The 19,355-nt window shown below is 38.1% G+C and overlaps 1 long non-coding RNA gene across 2 annotated transcripts in view; it reads right to left on the bottom strand.

Annotated features, from left to right (window-relative positions):
- Positions 1-14,782: 14,782 nt before the first annotated feature.
- The window catches only part of LOC129420906 (uncharacterized), a 60,574-nt gene continuing 56,001 nt past the window's right edge, over positions 14,783-19,355 (bottom strand). Inside the window, exons 4-5 of one of the 2 annotated variants that reach the window (XR_008636940.2) lie at positions 18,377-18,500; positions 14,783-14,966 (exon numbers count right to left, since the gene is read on the bottom strand). This is a non-coding gene — a long non-coding RNA (uncharacterized lncRNA). The remainder of the gene's footprint in view (positions 14,967-18,376; positions 18,501-19,355) is intronic. The other variant, XR_012369304.1, reaches the window with a different exon arrangement.

The raw sequence follows: 19,355 nt of genomic DNA, 5'->3' as shown, positions 1-19,355 counted from the left end.
CATTTTATAATGGCACTACAAGCAATGCAAAATTAACGTGATCCCAAACAGTTTAGGAGATATGGGTGACCCAGCACTGCATGAACAAACTAAGTAACCTTCAAAATGTGATCTGTCTTGTTTTACATTAAACATGCACTGTCACTAGGGCAGTACGCTTTAAAGACGTCTGACTTAATATATAACATTTAGGTATAGATGTGTATGCATTTGGTACCAATATGTACCTTTGAGTTAATAATATAAACTCTTTAGGTGTACTTTTTTAAAAGGTACCACCCCCAGTGACATCCATTTGATTAATACTTGAAAAGCAAAATGTTTTTTGATAAATCTAAAAAAAAAAAAAAAACATGAAAAGTTTTGTGATGTGCTTCTCAGTGCTTCTTGTGGTCACCTACCCATGATTGGGTAAATTGTTGGTTTAATTAACCTAGAAAAGGTCCACAATTGACCCAATCATGGTTAAAAAAAACAACCCAGTATTTTTAGCATGTGTGGTTAAGACAAACTTACATTCAAACATTGGTTAAGAAATGGCATACAGTAATGCTTATACAAACATACTTTTATCCCATAATCACCAGCATCACAAGATCCAAACAAAATAATTGCCCCAAACGTCTGTCTAAATGTTCATCACAGACAGGGCTCTATCTAAACCAACAGAGGAATTCCCATTCATCAAGAAAACGTCATTGTTGGTGGTCTATGTTATTTACCGGCTTCTATTCGCTAGACCTACTCTCGTTTTTCCAGTCCCCCTCCCTGTCAAAAAAGTGCCAGAATGACAGAGTGCAATAGGGAAGCACAGTGGCACAGAACGCACCATTCCCTTCAGTGCATGGCTTTAATTATCAGGCCACCGGTTGGGCATAATGGGAAATATGTGGATATTCAAAAGACTGCATAATTCATCCAACTTTTCCTCATTTAAACTTTTCTCTCTCTTCCTTTTCCTTATTGTTGTTCATCTCGTTTCTCTGAAGCATGCCCAATAATTTCCATTTAACAAAAACCATTTGCATAAAGGGAATTACCTACACAGAAAGAATACGCTCGGCACAGGTGGCTGAAATCAGACTTTATGGCTTTTAGTTGCCTGCTCTGTCTTTCTTTCTCATTTATCCCATTTGCTAACTGACTCTCTTTAAGTATAATGGATATCAGCGTAGCAGCACAGTTACTCCCAAGTGTTCGTATCTAAATGACTAAAGCTGGTGGGGGTGTAGCCGCTTTGAAGAATGAAAAATGCCGTCAACCAGATTTCATCTTATACTCTAGAGTCAAAACTTCGAAAGAATTGGCTACTGGTTCCCATTATATCAAGCTCTATTGGGATATACATTTGTCATCTGTATTTTTGCATGAAGTGGACACCTTGTTTGGCAATCGGTATCACCATACACTGACAGAAAAAATGCTCAAAAATGGTCCATAGATGAAACCCTACCGCCTTAACTAGGTCGTTCAAAAAAAAAAAAAAATTCGCTGCACAAAAGGCTGTCAAGTGCATCTCGGAGAATAGTGCGTACGCACTTCACACCGCGAGCGGGGACGCGCGCCACACGGCCGAAATGAGAAAGACGTGGTCCGGACCGGCACTGTCTGGAGGATAACTACTAGCCAGTTGATAAAACATCTCGGAAAATAGCGCAGAAGCGCTTCACGTTGGAGGTAAAAACTTTTAATTCAATAATAATCTAGTATGTGTTCATTTTCTGTCATAGTTTCGTCAAAATTAAGTTTTATTTGAGTGTCTTAAATAAAAATATTTAAATTTTCATCATGACGCATACGCCACGCCCATTCGATTGCCACGCCCCCTGCCCCACCCACTCGCCCAACCCTACCACCTTAACTAACAAATTTTCTGCTGGAAACCCTGGTACCCTTTAAAAAGTACACATTTGTACCTAAAGAGTTCCTTTTAGTACCTCAGAGGTACATACTGGTACCAAAGAGTGCATATTAGGGTACATATTGGTACCAAAAATATACATATCTGCACCTAAATGGTGGACCTTTTTCAGACTGATCTCACGAAAGTCGGGTTATAGTCACAAGAAATTCAGCTTTTTTCGTGCCTTGAGCACGAATGTCTTTTTCATGTCATTTGCACAAATTTCTCTAAATAGTTTTTCATTTTCGTTGCACGACTTTCTTTTTCGTGTCATTTTATGTATTGTTTTCTCATTGTTTCTTACCATTGTCGCTTGGGGTTGGAGTTAGAATCTAACCCAAACCCCAACTCTAACCCCAACTCCAGGCGAGAATAGTTTTAAAAGCGGGAAAAAAACATGTAGAAACCAATACATAAAAGTACATCCTAACCCAAACCCCAAAACGAACCCCAAGCGACAATCATTTAAAAATAGGAAGAAAAAAAGAGAAAACAATACATAAAATGACATGAAAAAGAAAGTCGTGCCACGGATACAAAAAAAAAAACTATTTAGAGAAATTTGTGCTGAGTGACATGAAAAAGACCTTTGTGCTCAAGGCACGAAATAAAGCTAAATTTCGTGTCATGAACATAAATAAATTAATTAAATTTTAATGATTATAACACCACTTGCCGTGAGATCATCAACCTGCGACCATTTTTGCCAATTTTTTTCTGACAGTGTATGTAATGCTTCGAACACAGACAGAAATAATTCAAATCCATGAAAAATATTAAGACGTTTAAAATAAAAATAATAATTTTCTTATACTTTTTACGTAATGTCATGAATAAAGCACGTAAGGCGGGACTGCCCCCCCCCAAACCAGAGTCAATTATGATTTTGTCTGAGCTATTAATGAAATAATTCATGTTTTATTTGTCTAATCTTAAAATTGTAATGAGTAGATTGAGTAACTTAAGGTTAAAATAAGTTTAATTAAAAGTGCAGTGTGTAAATTTTAGCGGCATCTAGTGGTGAGGTTGCGAATTACAACCAACAGCTCAGTCCACTGCTCATCTCTCGTTTTTGAAACACATAGAGAAGCTACGGTAGCCGCCACCAGACAACCATGTCATCATCGGAGACAACTTGGTAAAAAAGTTTGGGCTTATGTAGAAACATAGCGGCACAAAATGGCGACTTCCATGTAAAGGGACCCTCTGTGTATGTAGATAAAAACGTCTCATTCTAAGGTAATAAACACATAACGGTTCATTATGAAAGGTCATTATACACCCATGATAATATAGTTTTGTATATTATTTTGCATTTCTGTCAAGAGATCCTTCTAAAAATTACACACTGCACCTTTAATTTAAACCATATTTAAAAACCACAAAACCGCACTCTCCGCAAAACCCACAAAACTCTGCCTATGGACTTGATTGCATTTATTGGAAATCGATTGGATCTTGATTGGAAAGTGAACATTCCAAATCTAAACAAAACTTATTCATAAAAATAATTAATAATTTGTATGATAATTTGCAAATTTTTTCAATTTTTAATTTATGCCAAGCACTACTTTTGTGTGAAAACGTCAAGTTTGTAATGCAAACATATGTACAACAGGTGATGTATCAAGCTAACTGTCAAAAATCCACGCACAATCACGCTCTATGATAAGTTGTATATAAACTGTGAGAGAGTGTTGTCATTTTGGCCTTACTTTGAGATGTTAAAACAACAGTCAGACAGCCAGCAGCAGCTGTCAATCATCTGCCGGTCGTCCTCTCTCACTCAGCTTTGGCTCCAGTTGACCCAATTTATAGATTATAAAAACCTTCATTAGACTGAATTCCAGCTGTTGTTATAATAAACAAAGTCTGTCAGAAAAGTGGCCCTCCGGAGAAGTCAAACATTTTTACATGACACGGTTTAACTGTGTGTCGGGCGAGAGGGAGAGACTACGATGTCAGAGGTCAGCATTTGAAACTTAATACGGCGGCTGTAAGAATCCTCGTGAAGGATCTTTTTTCATATGTCTGTCTGTTTGCTCGAAATTAGGTGTTACTTTTTTCAAGTTAAGTGAAAAGCTTCCTTATGCCAAGTGTTTATCTACAACTTAAGAATATTAAACAAGGCGTGTGTGAACGCTGAAGGTGTAGGAGCAAGGTTGTGTGAATGAATAGGTGCCCCACTTATATGGCTGAAAATTGGCTGGTTGTGCTGGTTGGAAAAACTATTATCGCTTGTTAAGGAGGTACAGTTCGACGCCGTTTTAGTGTTTCAAGTACTAAAGTGCTTGGTAATAAAATAAAACAATGTGACGTAAAGAGTCAAACATTTTATATGCTCATCATATTCCAGAAGCTTCCGGCCCATATTCCGGCCCTGGGCGTTTCTGGCAGACTTTGATCCGTGTATGTCTTTTCATTCAGCCCCAAAAACCTTGTGCTTGAAAAACAACAAGGGATGTATGGGCACGAGTAATCGATTGCTCCAGTACTCGAATGTGGCATCAATGATCGATCAAGAAAACGATGATCGTGTGGGTTTATTTTATCTTTTTTGTGTGTGGTTATCGCGGCATTTGGATATCTGGTTAGCGTTACAATCGTCTGTGGTAGTAAAGACTGGGTGAGTTTAACGTCGACGTAAGCTGCACAGACCGACGTATGACATCAGTACCATGCATGATTCAAAAGCAAACAGATACATTTTATTTGAGTTTTTTTATTTTAAAATATTTTTTTTGTTTTACCATTACGCATACTTCCCGCCCTTTTCATTTTTCTCATTTTTCAGACCCAGATATTGATAATGCTTTAAGTCTTTGAAGTCTTTGATAGCACATTCTGGCATTAATAGCAATCATAAGGATTGAGGTCAACATTAGCATCCTTCAATCCTATTTTCCATTCGTCTTAATCTGCATGCCATCTACAATCCTGGAGGAGTTTGAGTCCCCTCTTAGACCTTTTCTCAGGAAAATTTTATCACTCTTTTATAGTTCAGTAGACATAAGGGAGTTTCTAATATTTGTCTCAGAATATTGAGTTCTCATGTAATTCCTTAAGAGAGATAAAAATACAAACTGACAGCAAACAGTATTGAGATATAAAATTAATGTGTATATATTTAATAAGAAATTTTGATACGCTCTTGGAGGCAAATTTGAGCACAATTTAAGGTCACTTCTAAAGTCTAAAGGAGACACGTTTAAGATTATTGGGGTATTTTTCTTTTCAGAAAAAAAAAAAATATATATATATATATATATATATATATATATATATATATATATATATATATATATATAAGAGAGAGAGATTTTTCTTAGTGTTTTAAGTGTTTTTTAATTTTTTAAGTGTTACCAATTGAAGTAATTTTTTAAGTTGATCCCACCTTTCACTTTTTACAGTGTGAATAAAGGTCTTACAGGTGTAGAACGACATGATGGTTATTAAAGGGCACCAATTGTCCAATTCACGTTTTATGTGTTAGGGGGCGTGCACACCAAAACTTTTACGGCCGCAGTCGGCGCATGTTTTCAATTGATTCCTTTTTTCAAATAAGCCGCCGCTTTTTCAGCGCTCGTCGCTTAGCATCGAGAGTTGAAAGCGATTCAACTTTGGGTGAAAAGCTCCGCTCGTCAATGTGAGTTCTCACACGGCCGTCCAATCACAGTCGAGGAGGGGCGGGACAAGTATCACAACAACCAACTATCACAGCAAGTGTCACAGCTAAAAACCGCTCGGCTTAAAAAAAACAGCTGGCATTAGGTGTCCTCCAGGCGTTTTCAGCCACGTTTAAAAGTTTTGGTGTGCACAACCCCTAAGTGCGTATTAGTACATATTAACGATATGCAAAGGTACAAACTCTCATAAGTGTTGAGGACTGAACCCAAGTGCAGACAGCTCTCAACCAAAAATACTTTTATTATATAACAGAAACTCCCTCAAGGGGTAAACAAGGCAAGAATATAAATGATTACATAAGACAAGGCACATTTCCAGCTGACGTCAGAGGTATTCAGGCCAATGACAACGTACAGATTAGCTGGCCAATCAGGGATACAGAGCTTTTTTTAAATCTGTGTGTTTCAGGAAGAGAGTGAAATCTGGAGCTACAAAATTTGACGGTATACGGAAAAAGTTGTTTTTTTAACCATAAACCATGCGAATAATTCTTGAATAACCTTTTAAGAGATCTGATTTGTTATTCTTTTTTACTGTATACTGGTTATTCACTTCTTTGATTGTTTATTCATTTTTAGTTTTTCTGTCTTATTCTCTTCCATTCGGTTAATCAGCTTTGGTTCCAGAATTTTAATAAATGAGGCGGCTATAAATAGCTGTGGGTTAATTTGATTTTAACAGAAATGGAAACATGCTGTGACCCTTAAATTACAAACGGCTGGCAGTCAGGCCTGGTAGGCACCTGTGGATGTCTGTGTTGCGAAATATGTTTTTCACTTTTTTTTAATTGTCTGAATTTCATAATTCAGCTTGTTTCTAAGGTTTGAAATGTGGTCCATGCCAAGTTAATAAATTACTGCAAGAAAATTTACAAATATTAGCAAAGGGCTTTTTGAATCAACCAAGCTTGTTAGCTGTCTGTGTGGTCCACAAAGACACACATGACAAGTGTGTATGGGAAATCACTCTCTAAGGGTCACATTCATTTGTTTGGTCCCAAGAGACTAAGGTCCGCGTTGTGGAGTCGGAGCACATATGAGACCTTGAATCATTTCTCTTAGACTATCAGTAGATCACAAATAATATACAATTGCTTCATTCGTGTATACGTTATTTTGTCTTAATGAACTTTAGGAGAAACATCTAAAACTAAGTTTATAATTACACAACATAACTGAATAACATAAGTGAGAACTCTTGCGACTACTTTTGTGCATTTTCATACATCCCGCTTGCTGCACAAGGTCTGTCTGTCAAACGGCAGTCTCTCTGTTTGATTAATCCAGCTTCAGGAATCCTCGTCTCACACCTCCACAGTTTATATTTTTTTCCTTTTGCAGTGAGTGATGGTATCAATCATTCTTGGAGACAAGCCCACTGCTCAAAGTGACTGAATAGCTGCAGACATCTTCACCCAAGGCTACATTTTGCAGACTTTTAGACATTTATTCCTAAGACTGTACAGTTTAATGTAGCATCCTTGGTTACTTTGTTTCAATGGCTTATGATCGGCATTACTGCTTCTTAGATAGATATACACTCACCTAAAGGATTCTTAGGAACACCATACTAATTTTGTGTTTGACCCCCTTTCGCCTTCAGAACTGCCGTAATTCTACGTGTCAAGTTGCTCAAAGCATTCTTTAGAAATGTTGGCCAATATTGATAGGATTGCATCTTGCAGTTGATGGAGATTTGTGGGATGCACATCCAGGGCATGAAGCTCCCATTCCATCACATTCCAAAGATGCTCTATTGGGTTGAGATCTGGTGACTGTGGGGGCTATTTTACTACAGTGAACTCATTGTCATGTTCAAGAAACCAATTTGAAATGATTCGAGCTTTGTGACATGGTGCATTATCCTGCTGGAAGTAGCCATTACAGAATGGGTACATGGTGGTCATAAAGGAATGAACATGGTCAAAAACAATGCTCAGGTAGGCCGTGGCATTTAAACAATCCCCAATTGGCACTAAGGGGCCTAAAGTGTGCCAAGAATACATCCCGCACACCAGCCTATACAGTAGTAACAAGGCATGATGGATCCATGTTCTCATTCTGTTCACGCCAAATTCTGACTCTACCATCTGAATGTCTCAACAGAAATCGAGACTCATCAGACCAGGCAACATTGTTCCAGTCTTCAACTGTCCAATTTTGGTGAGCTTGTGCAAATTGTAGCCCCCTTTTCCTCTTTGTATTGGAGATAAGTGGTACCCGGTGGGGTCTTCTGCTGTTGTAGCCCATCTGCCTCAAGGTTGTGCGTGTTGTGGCTTCACAAATGCTTTGCTGCATACTACAGGTGTAACGAGTGGTTATTTCAGTTAAAGTTGCTCTTGTATCCGCTTAAATCAGTTTGCACATTCTCCTCTGACCTCTAGCATCAACAAGGCATTTTCGTCCCACAGGACTGCCGCATACTGGATCTTTTTCCCTTTTCACATCATTCTTTGTAAACCCTAGAAATGGTTGTGCGTGAAAATCACAGTAACTGAGCAGACTGTGAAATACTCAGACCGGCCCGTCTGGCACCAACAACCATGCCTTGCTTAAATAGGTTTTCCTAATAATCCTTTAGATGAGTGTATGTATGTATATATATATATATATATATAGTAGTGAACATTTGAAGTAGATCAAAACATTTCATAAAATTCCGATTACCCGTTCTTGTTTTTGGAAATTTTTGATGAACAAATTTTTTGATCCACTTCAAATGTTGACTTGTGTATATGTTAACAATTTAAGCACTTTGTACAATGAAAGTGTAAGACTGCATACTTTTTAATTTTAATAGGTTTATATTTCATTTTAATATGTTATGTAACCCTTAGCTTGATCCTTTCAAAATTCACTGCCCGCTATTTTTAATTAATCCTAGCACAGACCAAACAGAGAGCTTATTAAAAGGTTAACATGTTGCTGGTGTAAAGGAAATTGAGAACAGGGGTTTTGTTGAACCTTACATTGCTGTTGTTCAGTACCATGGTGAATAGCACCTCCTCATTTGCCGCCGGCCCCTGAACTCTTCATCCAAAGACGAGCAGGAATTCTCGGAGTATTGTGCGTGCAGGCTTCCTTCCAAACTGGCTTCTTTCTCCTATAAAAGCTTTTCAAGAGGATATAGGAGAATGAATGAATAACATTGATAGCGTGCACAGCTTTTTAAGGGATCGACTGGGAGCGTGGCACAGTGCCTAAGCAAACCCTATAGCGACATGCCCAATTTTAAGCCATCCTGACACAACACATCATGTTCTAGGATTCATTTAGTGAAAACAATGGTTTCATTGAGTATAATCAAACTAACTGTGAAAGACCTGTCATCCTCAACAGCATCACCACGGTTGAAGGTGAGATATAGACAGGCGATTCCCCTCCTTATGTTGAGTCACTTTACATAGAAACTGAAGACTATAAGCATTTGGCAGAGAGCTTTGAGTGTATAAGATCTGTCTATTCCTTACTCCTGACTCTCTGACAAGAGTGGATTTTATTTAAAACCAAAGGGTGATATCAGACCAAGCCTCAGTTCGGTGGGACTATGGGAGAGATACTGTGAAAAGTGAGGGTGGATTTCTGTTGACAGCACCATGTGAGAAACTCATCTGTGGCACCAAGACATTCAGAGAGTTTCATATTTAAGCTTCTGACAGCCAGAATTCCCATGGAAATCCTGGAGAGGCCTCGGGGAAGATCTGTGTCAGATACTTAACAGGAGATTCTGTAAAGCCTCTATGGAGTCTCCTGTTCAAAGAACGACTCAACCACTGACATCTAATCTTACCTACCTACATTCTTATAAAGAAATGAGCTTTAAAGGTTCTCCACAGTGATGCCATAGAAGAACCATTTTTGGTTCCTCAAAGAACCATTCGGTCAAAGAACCATTTCTTTCATACCTTTTCATAATCTAAAGAACCTTTATTCACTTAAAATAACCCTTATGTAACACAACTTAGCTAGTCCAGTACTAAACCAACACTAAAGCATAAACCACCCTTAAACTTACTCACTTTTTTATGTTGGTCTAAATAGTTTTTATAATTTTTGTTAGATGCTCCATACTGGTTGAAGTAAATAATGCGGCCTATGTGGAGATATTATACTGGATGGACTGGACTGCATTTATATAGCGCTTTCATAGACCAATGGCCATCCAAAGCGCTTTACTAGTTGCCTCACATTCACCCATTCACTCACACACCGACGGCAGTGTCAGCCATGCAAGGCGCCATCCAGCTCGTCGGGAGCAGCTGGGGTTAGGTGCCTTGCTCAAGGACACCTCGACACTTGGTCAGGTGGAACCGGGGATTGAATCACAAACCTTCCGATTTGTAGACAACCTACATGAACCACTGAACCACTGCCGCCCATACTGCTTGGGTGGGCCTGAACCTGAAGGTAATCTCAGCCTCACAGCTGCTGTAAATGACAACACGAAAAAACCTGAAACGTGGTAAACTTTGGTTAAACGACACCGTGGAGCACTACTCGTTCAGCACAGGTGTCATGTTTAATACCTGCCATATATCAAGAGGAGAGCAGGCTAATAAAACAGGATGAGCACCATATGGGATGGCGAGGAAAAGTGGATGACTTCTGCTCTCATACTCCTCTACAGGTCCAGACACTCAAAGTCTTAGGGCCAGATTTACGCCAACGCAAACCTCATTTTGTCGTTAAATAACGTTGTTGTGATTTACTAAAGATGTGCAGTTAATAATTAGCGCTGAAAAGGTGTGGTCTAGTTATTTTTGCGACTGACCTTATTGCGTAATGCATTTCTATGCGTAATACGTTTCCCTTTCAGAAGGAACATTTTTGGGAGGAGATTATTAAAATGATTCACAGAACGCAATTTACTAATGTTTGCGCGTGTGATATTACTGGTATTTGCATCATTATTTAATGCCGCCATTTCGCGCGTAGTTGGACGCTTGAACATTTTGAGTGTACTCGCTTCATTTCCGCGTAAAATTCTAGTTATCGAGACATTCACGCAGAAATTCGCGTCATGGGCTTCTGCGACTCCGCTCGCTTCCTGTAATCACGTCACTACTAGAGCAAGCTCCTGATTGGTTAACGCAGTGCAAATATCTGCCAAAGTTCAGAATTTTCGACTGGCGCGTTTTCCATTCGTGTCTTTGCATTGACTTAACACGTAAATCACTCGTGCTTGCCGCCTCTTCCGCGTCTGGTGTGAACGCACTGTTAGAAGATTCTTATCAAAATTCCTTACCTGACCTTTGACTAGAGGAAAATGTCAGCAAACGGCCAGCTGAATAGAGAGAGAAAGAAAAAAGATGCACATTAGCTCTGTATAATCTATAAACACCAATCCATTAACTTGTTTTTTGACCTTCTTATGTTAATTTAGATGCGTATTCATAAATACAAACTGCTACTGTATATACTGTAGTAAATAACACTTTTAATAGGTCTAGACCATGCTGAGATGAATTTTCATGAACCCACTCCGTCTCATTTCTTGATTCTGCCTTTACTCTTGTTTCTCTGGAATCAATCAATCCGGCTAAATTGTTCTTTGCTCTTGTGTGTCTCTGTGACTTGAAAAGGGCGAGAAAAAAAATCAACCCTCACATTTAGTTTTTCTTTTAATTTTGGCTAAATTGTTTATTCTTCAAGAAACAACACATCCCTTGGCCGACACTAAAGCACCACAATGTCTAATTAATCTAAACACTTGGTATAGGGCTTTTCTCCTTGAGCTTGCTTGCATGCATGCACAACACACACAGAAACGCACATACACTTACACATATACACACAGTAGTACAGTATATGAATCGCAAAGACAATAAAGAGCTTTCTGGAATAAATGACAATTATATAGTGCATAAAATGTGGTGCAGTTCATTAAAAGGTGATTGATGATTAGAGGTCTGTGTGACATATGCTTAATGGGTGGATGATTATCATCTGAAAAATTAAACACTTCTTGTCCTTGAAACCCTTGGGCTTTTCTCTTTTTCTTGTGTCTGTTTGAATTTACTCTGGTGATAAATCTGTGTTTATTCTCTCATTCAAATCTCAGAGGCCTGGGACAACCCAGTCTCACCCCATGGCGTCAATATTTGACGCCACTTGACCATGCGTCAACAGTTGGCGCGGAGGGTATACCTTTCGCGTAGTTTTTTGACGAGCTGGGGACTTCAATACTATTAGGTCCGTTGCATTCTCTTTCCTATTTTCTTACCATTTTCGCGTCGGTTTAGGGTTAGATTTACATAATGACATCCCTACCCAAACCTAACCCTAACCCCAACGCAAGGTGACAACTGTTTAATTTCGCGTACCTAATAGTATTGAAGTCCCCAGTTCGTCAAAAAATGACGCGAAAGGTATACCATGGGATGAGGATGTGTTGCCTGGGAACGGACAAAGGAATTTAAGAGGCTGTGAAGTTACTTGCTAAGACAAGCATTTGTTTTTGCACCCTTGATAACATAATGTGGGACTACACTATAAAAAAGTGCAAGTTGGATCTAATTAAAAAATGACTTCAGTTGGGAACACTCAGTGCTTTAAGTGGCCCAAAAGGTGCCGGTACTCAATTTTTTTTTTTTTTTTTGCTGACTCGACTCCTATATTGAAGGGGTTTTATATTCAGCAGTCAACAGACGACCTTGTAAAAAAATAATAAATCCTTTTATAAGTTTGTGGATTTGCTTGAGCTAGAAATAGCTACTGAACATAAATAAAATGTGCAAAAGGATTTTGAAAAAATACCCTTAGAAAGAGCTACTGTAGAAAGATCTATTGAACATAAATAAAATGTGAGTAAAATTTTCAGCATGGTTAAATGCTAAAAATAGTTGTTCAGATAGAAAGAGCTTGAAAAAAAACTTTAAAATGAAATGAAGACCATGTCTATTGGTTAAATAATAAAAAAATACTGGCCATTTGAAACTCGCAAGTCATTCATTTTGTCCCATTGTTTTCCATTTTGCGGGTGGTAAAACTACTGTGCACGTCGTTCAAATTCTCATTCACTTGTAGTTTAGCAATTAAACTAAATGTATATTACAATTTCAAGAATGTTTTCTGCACATCGCCCTTAGGAAATCCGAAGTTGCGTCGAGGGGAACCAAACTGACAGCCGCGACAGCGGAGATTATCACGTACCTACAAAAGGGTATTGAATAAGGCTTACGTCAATAAGTGTTCATTGTATTTTCTGATTTTTAAACAGATGTGCAAATGAGCGTTCCGGTACGCTAAAAGCACGTTCTGGGCGAACGGAGAGGTGGTGGTACGCTCAAGAGCTATATTTGGAAGTGGCGGTACTGAGTACCAGCCCACTTAAAGCACTGGGAACACTTGAACATTTTTTGTTTTATCAACTTAAGTTTTCTCACTTCAAGTGAATATTTTAAGGTGAAAAAACGTTTGAAAATGACTTAAATTAATAGCACCTAAAAAATGTAAGCTTTATCAACTTTAATCAAGTTAATCCAACGTCTTCGGTACCAAGTCGGTTCCAAAAATTAATAAAGTCCAGGTTTTCTTAAGTACTGGAACCACCACAGAACTGCTTCGGTACCGAAATTGTGGTACGACTACTGAAATGTACCGTGCCGTGACAATACTATGTCGGATAATAATTTGTCTACACTCCACAGTTGGGTCAAATGGACACTTTCTATGTTAATTTAAACCATTGGTTGAGTTTGTCCACAGTTTAACCAAGCATGGGTTGAAACAACCAGGGTGCACTATAAATACAAGGTAGCAGACATATCCTAAATTGTGTTTCATACAATAATGGCAAGTTAGTTGGGAACCAATGTTGGGTTGTGTTTAAAAAACATTTATTTCTCATGAAATTAAAAGAAAGGGTTTGATAATGTCTTGGTCTTTTTTCCATTACAGTATATAAAACCACTCCAAATGATGTTTCTTGTTGAATGATCTGTTTCTTAACTAAGGGGAACAGGGCTCGACATTAAGGCTTGTCCGGGACAAGTGGATTTTTTGTAGGACAAGTGTAATAGAAAATTAGTTGTCCGACTGGAGAAGTTAAATTTCAAACAAAATAAAATGGCATGTAACTTTACATTATGTGCCGTTAACGACAGAGCAGAACGCGCAGCGCAAACACCGAGCGGAATACTGAACAGAGAGCGCAGCACGTCGACACACACACACATTTACACCTTACTGTTATTGTTACTAAACAAGCTGCGCGCGCATGAAACCTGATGCCAAACATGGAGGTGCAGGACGGCATATTTTCTGCCTTTTCGGCAGCTGGAACTGGCCTTTCATTGATAAAACTAAAGCAGCAAATCTGCGCGTAGTTTCATTTCGCAAGCGTGTGAAAGTTGCGCGATCTTATTTCATCAATTGCGCTGAAATATCAGAAAGCTTTAACATATACATGTACAAAACACTGTCCAGCATGTTTACTTACAACAAAAGCAGTGGACTCTGACATAATATTAGTTTGCGTCCATATAAACTCGTCATTACTCCCGCTCGCGTTCAATGACAGCAGAGAGACTCGCATACAGTCTCGACAGACCACCCCCTCAAAGTATTCAGGACAGAAGCGGTCAAAAGTGAACAAAAGAGACAGATTTAAATACCAGGCGTAAACGTGATGTGTCTCTCTCGTCCACTTGTGATCCGATCAACAAAAACACATCTTAATACCAAGTGTAAACAGCCCCCAAGAGTCACCACTACCTCTGGTGATACACTGTGCACATCGCCGTGCAAAGTATTACTTTTTATTATACTATGAGTCTGGAGATCCTTCTACTGTTCCTTTACTTCTACGTTCCTTTCTACTGTTTCAACTGAATTGTATTAATATTGACAGTGTTTGGATGCTTTCAATGGTTTGTTCGAATTCTGCATTAGCAAAACACAAAAAATAAATTATATTATAAATCTTTACCCGGACAAGTGACTTTTTGCATGGACAAGTGAGACATACATTTACTTGTCCGAAGGATAAGTTCCTCAAAAAGTAAATGTCAAGAAAGTCCCGCAGTAACAGGGCTGTGCAAAAAATTTGAAACACTGGATACTAAAATACTACATTGCAAGTTTAAAAATAAATTGCTGGTTAATTTAGTTTGCAAAACCTATTTAAATCCTAACTTTCTATAGAAACAGCTGAAACCTTACGGCTTTGTCAGTGTTTCCTTCAAGTTCAGCCTGTAAAGAGGATGTACACAGATTAATCAGAGTGCCACTTGTCTGTTTAATGTTAATGATTTATTGTGGATGTGCCCTTCAACTGACTGTAACTGACAGACAGATTTTGACAGGAAATTGCTTTTAGCTGACTGTCTCTCTTTTGTCCTTTCTGGGTTTGACCATCATTTTTCATTCTGTCCCCTCTGCAAATGAAAGTGGAAGACAAAGAGAGGAGACAATGGAAATTTGAGCTTTATGGAATGAAGGAGATAAATTGGAGGTTTGGAACAAAAATACCTAATTTATAGACAAACATTTTTTTTTTAATTGTTTTGTGAATGTTTATTAATAGCATACAGGACATTGATACAGTTGATACAGTGAGAATAAAATCTTACACTAAAAAACATAAGCCCTTTTCACACACAGAATACATAAAATACACAGAAAAACACGTCCCTGGATTTATCCGGGATCATTTGATGATTCAATCGCAATGTCAATGATTTTCTGAAATCTGGGGGGGATTCAGAGTGACACGTCCTGTAAAGATCTCATAGAGACATGTGATGTGTTTAAAGTCCTGCATTAAGTAGTTTTTTTCCGCAGCGGCTAAAATGTACTTATTATGAGTGATTTTTTCGCAAGAAACAACGCACGTGCATTTTTGTTTATTATAAGATCAAAACGCTGGTGAATGATCTCAGCTTCATCGCGGATAGTGATGAGCTCCCTGACCTTTCCTTCATTACAGTTTGAAGACATTTCTTGTTGTGAATAGTAATCTGCATTTAAAGGAACAGTATGTAAGAAATTTATATCAATTAATCATAAAATGGCCCTGATATGTCACTAGACATTAACTCTTTCACCGCCATTGATATCTCGTCAATTAAGAGAAAACGCTTCCCCGCCAATGACGAGATTTTCCGTCTTTCCGCAATACCGCTATTATCCACCAGGTGGCGCCCTTCCGCAACTTTTTAAACCCGGAAGTATTGCCCTATGGCAAGCTGCTGCATGTCCGTGTCTGTTTTAAAGATCGCTCTAAATGGGATCTCTATGAAAAGTCCGTCACAAAAATGGAATTATCTCTGCTTTTTGCTCAAAATGTGGTTTTTGCAGAAACCTACCCATATTCAAAAGCTGATTACAAAAGAACCACTGAAGGTAGGAGGAAACGGTTTTTTGTTTGAAAGCAGAGGGACTGTTCTTTCATTTGGTATATTGTATGTTTATATATTTAAAGAAGAACATTTTCTGTAAGGCATTCAACTTTGGTTAAAATCATGAAAAACGCTGGCGCTGGCTGGCAACTTTTAAAAAAAACGCTGGCGGTGAAAGAGTTAAGAAATCATTTTCATTTTAAATACTTATATCACTAACAACAGTGGTCTGGCCAGGATATTGTCATTTAAAAATTGGAGTTGCAGCCCTCAACTGATGTTTATGTTGTCATATTTTGTATTGGCCACCAGTTGTGTGATTGCAGTACCAGTTTTAGCCACAAGTTTTGTGATTGCAGTACCAGTTTTGGCCACAATCCTACATACTGTTCCTTTAAATCATGTCAAAGAGCAGAACGATAACTTCTTGTTGCAATGACACACACGTCCTCACGACGACACGCCCCTTATGGCATTGTTTCAGCCTTTTGTTCACACAGGACACATTCCGTAATGCTACCCCAATGTTAGATACACTTTACAGGAGCAATCCCAGAAACACATTGTAAAAATACAGCATTTTTGTCAAATAAACATATTTTTTTATGTTTATTTAACTTAACAAATGAAGTTAAACAATTTCAACTTGTTTTTATAAGTTATGTCAACTTATTACAAGTCCAAGCTTAAAATATAGGTTAAATTGAATAGCAAAACCAAGCTGATTTAACTTCACCAAAGGCACACTGGCAAATTTACGAGATCAGTATGCTGTGTGAACGTAGACATATTTTTTCTTATTTTTTCCTAAAACAATAAAAGCTAATGAAAGGCCTATAATGCTTTATTTCTAGGTCTGGATTATTAAAATCATTGATTGCATTCAAATTGTTGTTCTTGTATTGAAACATATCAGCTGCAAATTTTTAGATTCATCAAATCATGAGACATTTTTCAATCACAATGAATCTAAAATTACATTTGCATTCACGAATAATCCAGAGTAGGCTACTCTCATAAAAAATAAGTTTCGTTTTTTTGTTGGCAGCTGATTTTGTCTTGGTTTTCCCTTTTATTACACTGTAACTCAATTCCCCCAAAACGACCAATACAACACCACAAAGTCAGTTCTGCCAACAAGACTTATTTAAGTTAGATGCTTATATAGTCAAAACTACTTGAAACGACACTGTATACAGTACATTTGTCATGAAAGATACTATCATATGCAGTGGCGGCTCGTGACTGCTCTTTCGAGGGGCGCAAATTCCAAATAAGTGTTCGGAGTGTCATGTGTTTTGCTCGTGTTTTCAAAAAATGTGTTTGTTGCGTCATGTGAACTATGTGCATCACGTGTTTTGTCAAAATAAGTGCTGCACACGCGTCAAAACCGTTTGCGATAAAAGAGACGCTCACGTTCACAAAATACATGCAAGACACTCCCTTAACAGTAAACTCTGATTACACATTAGATTATGTCAAACACGAGCGTCTCTTTTATCATAAACCCTTTAGACGCGTCTGCAGCAGGCACTTATTTTGACAAGACATGCGATGCACACAGGATCTCTTGATGTGCAGAACACATATTTTGAAATTACGAAACCACACATATGACGGGCTACATGTTGTGACGAACTTTGCATCGAGCGCCCTTGAAAAAAGAAGTCACCGGCCGCCACTGGTCATATGATCGCTTCAAAGTCATGTCTTGAACTGATAATTCGGTGTTTCACACACAGGATGGCTCCGGTCTGTATCACTTACATTAAATCAAACACATATTTAATCCTTGATTTCCTCAATGAAAGTGAGAGTCTGAGCGATAGACGTAAATGATCTGGAGGAGAAATATTTGTACAGCTTATTTCATCTGATGATTTGATAAGGTTCGTATTTAGCATAACAAATAAAATCCATTGGCTCCGACATTCACTTTAGACAAAGACTCACTCATCACTCACATCAATGACGGCTCAAATCTCTTCTCTGCTTTTAAACAATGTTACTCTCTCTAGAAGCCAAACAATGAGTCAGTTAACTTGCGTACTAATACATATGGTGTTGTGTAATGGGGCTGATGCTAAGATAGGCTGACGCAGTCACAGACACCTGCGATCTGGTGATGCCCTAAATATACAGACAATGTTATGTGCTTCTATGGTCTTGCAACCATTATGAGGCATCGGACCTTCAAAGCACACCAGGGTTTGGGTTTAGGCCTGACAACCCAATTGCAGATTACGGAAATTCTAATCCTGCTCCAGGATACACAGCAGAGATGTAGTTTTTTACAAAACTGATGGAAGTTCAAGAGTAGGCGCAGAGATTTCATTTTGAAATGTTGTGCTAGTATTGGCAAGCTTTCCTTACATGCAGTGCTCTACGTTTTGGCATTCTCTCTTTACCCATCACAAATCTCTTCCTCTATCCACAGAATGACGTACCTCTTTGTCTTATGAGCGTTACATTTCTGTCCCTATATAATTCACCCCGTGTCCAGTAATGTCCATCGTACATGGTTTGTTAACAAGTCTGTTCTGGGTGGAGTAGTGTCCATCTGCAGAGAACCTGACATCATGATACAAAATATAAGCATGAAAATTAGTGTGAAGGAGAAATGTTAGATGATGTGAGCACATGTCAAAAAGCTGAAATCATTGAGACGAACTGTATCTAAAGGTCACTGTGCTCAGATCTGTTGTCAGAAGATACCAGTATGACATCAATATCTGATTCTGAGTAATAAAAACATCTAATACGGCTTTTTCAAGCAACACTTTATGCCATTTTTTTGCACATATAAGATTAAGGTCTGAACTTACTATAACCATTATTTTTAGAGGATTTAAAACATATTTCCTATAGAATTATTTTTTTTAGATTATCATTATAAAAAATTAGGGATGCACGATATATCGGCCGACATATCGTTATCGGCCGATAACTGCTTATTTTTAATATTATCGGTCTGATAGCAAAATTAGGCCGATAAATGAAAGCCGATAAATTATGGATTATTTTGGTTTGTTGAACCACTTCACTTGCTCATTGTTGGCCATGTGGAGTTTTGATTGGTGCTTTCTGTGACATAGCACGAAGATGACACGTGTTGCGGGCTTAAGAAGAGTATGCTAGTCTACCGCAAAGACAAGATGTCCGCGGTCTGCGAGTTTTTCATTGTGATAATAATATGAATATTTATCGGCCTATAGATATCGGTTATCGGCCCCCAAATTTAAAGAGTTATCGGTTATCGGCCAAAGTTTCCATATCGGTGCATCCCTATAAAAAATTATCATTACCGCTACATTACATTAAATATATGCATTTACAAACTCATGTTTCGGTAATGAGAACTAAAAAGTTTTTTAAACACTATGACAAACATTTCAACTTTTATCTGGAGAGAAAAAATAAGAACTG

Source organism: Misgurnus anguillicaudatus, chromosome 4, assembly GCF_027580225.2.
Source record: "Misgurnus anguillicaudatus chromosome 4, ASM2758022v2, whole genome shotgun sequence".
NCBI lineage: Eukaryota > Metazoa > Chordata > Actinopteri > Cypriniformes > Cobitidae > Misgurnus > Misgurnus anguillicaudatus.
This window is presented reverse-complemented; position numbering and strand designations above follow the sequence as displayed.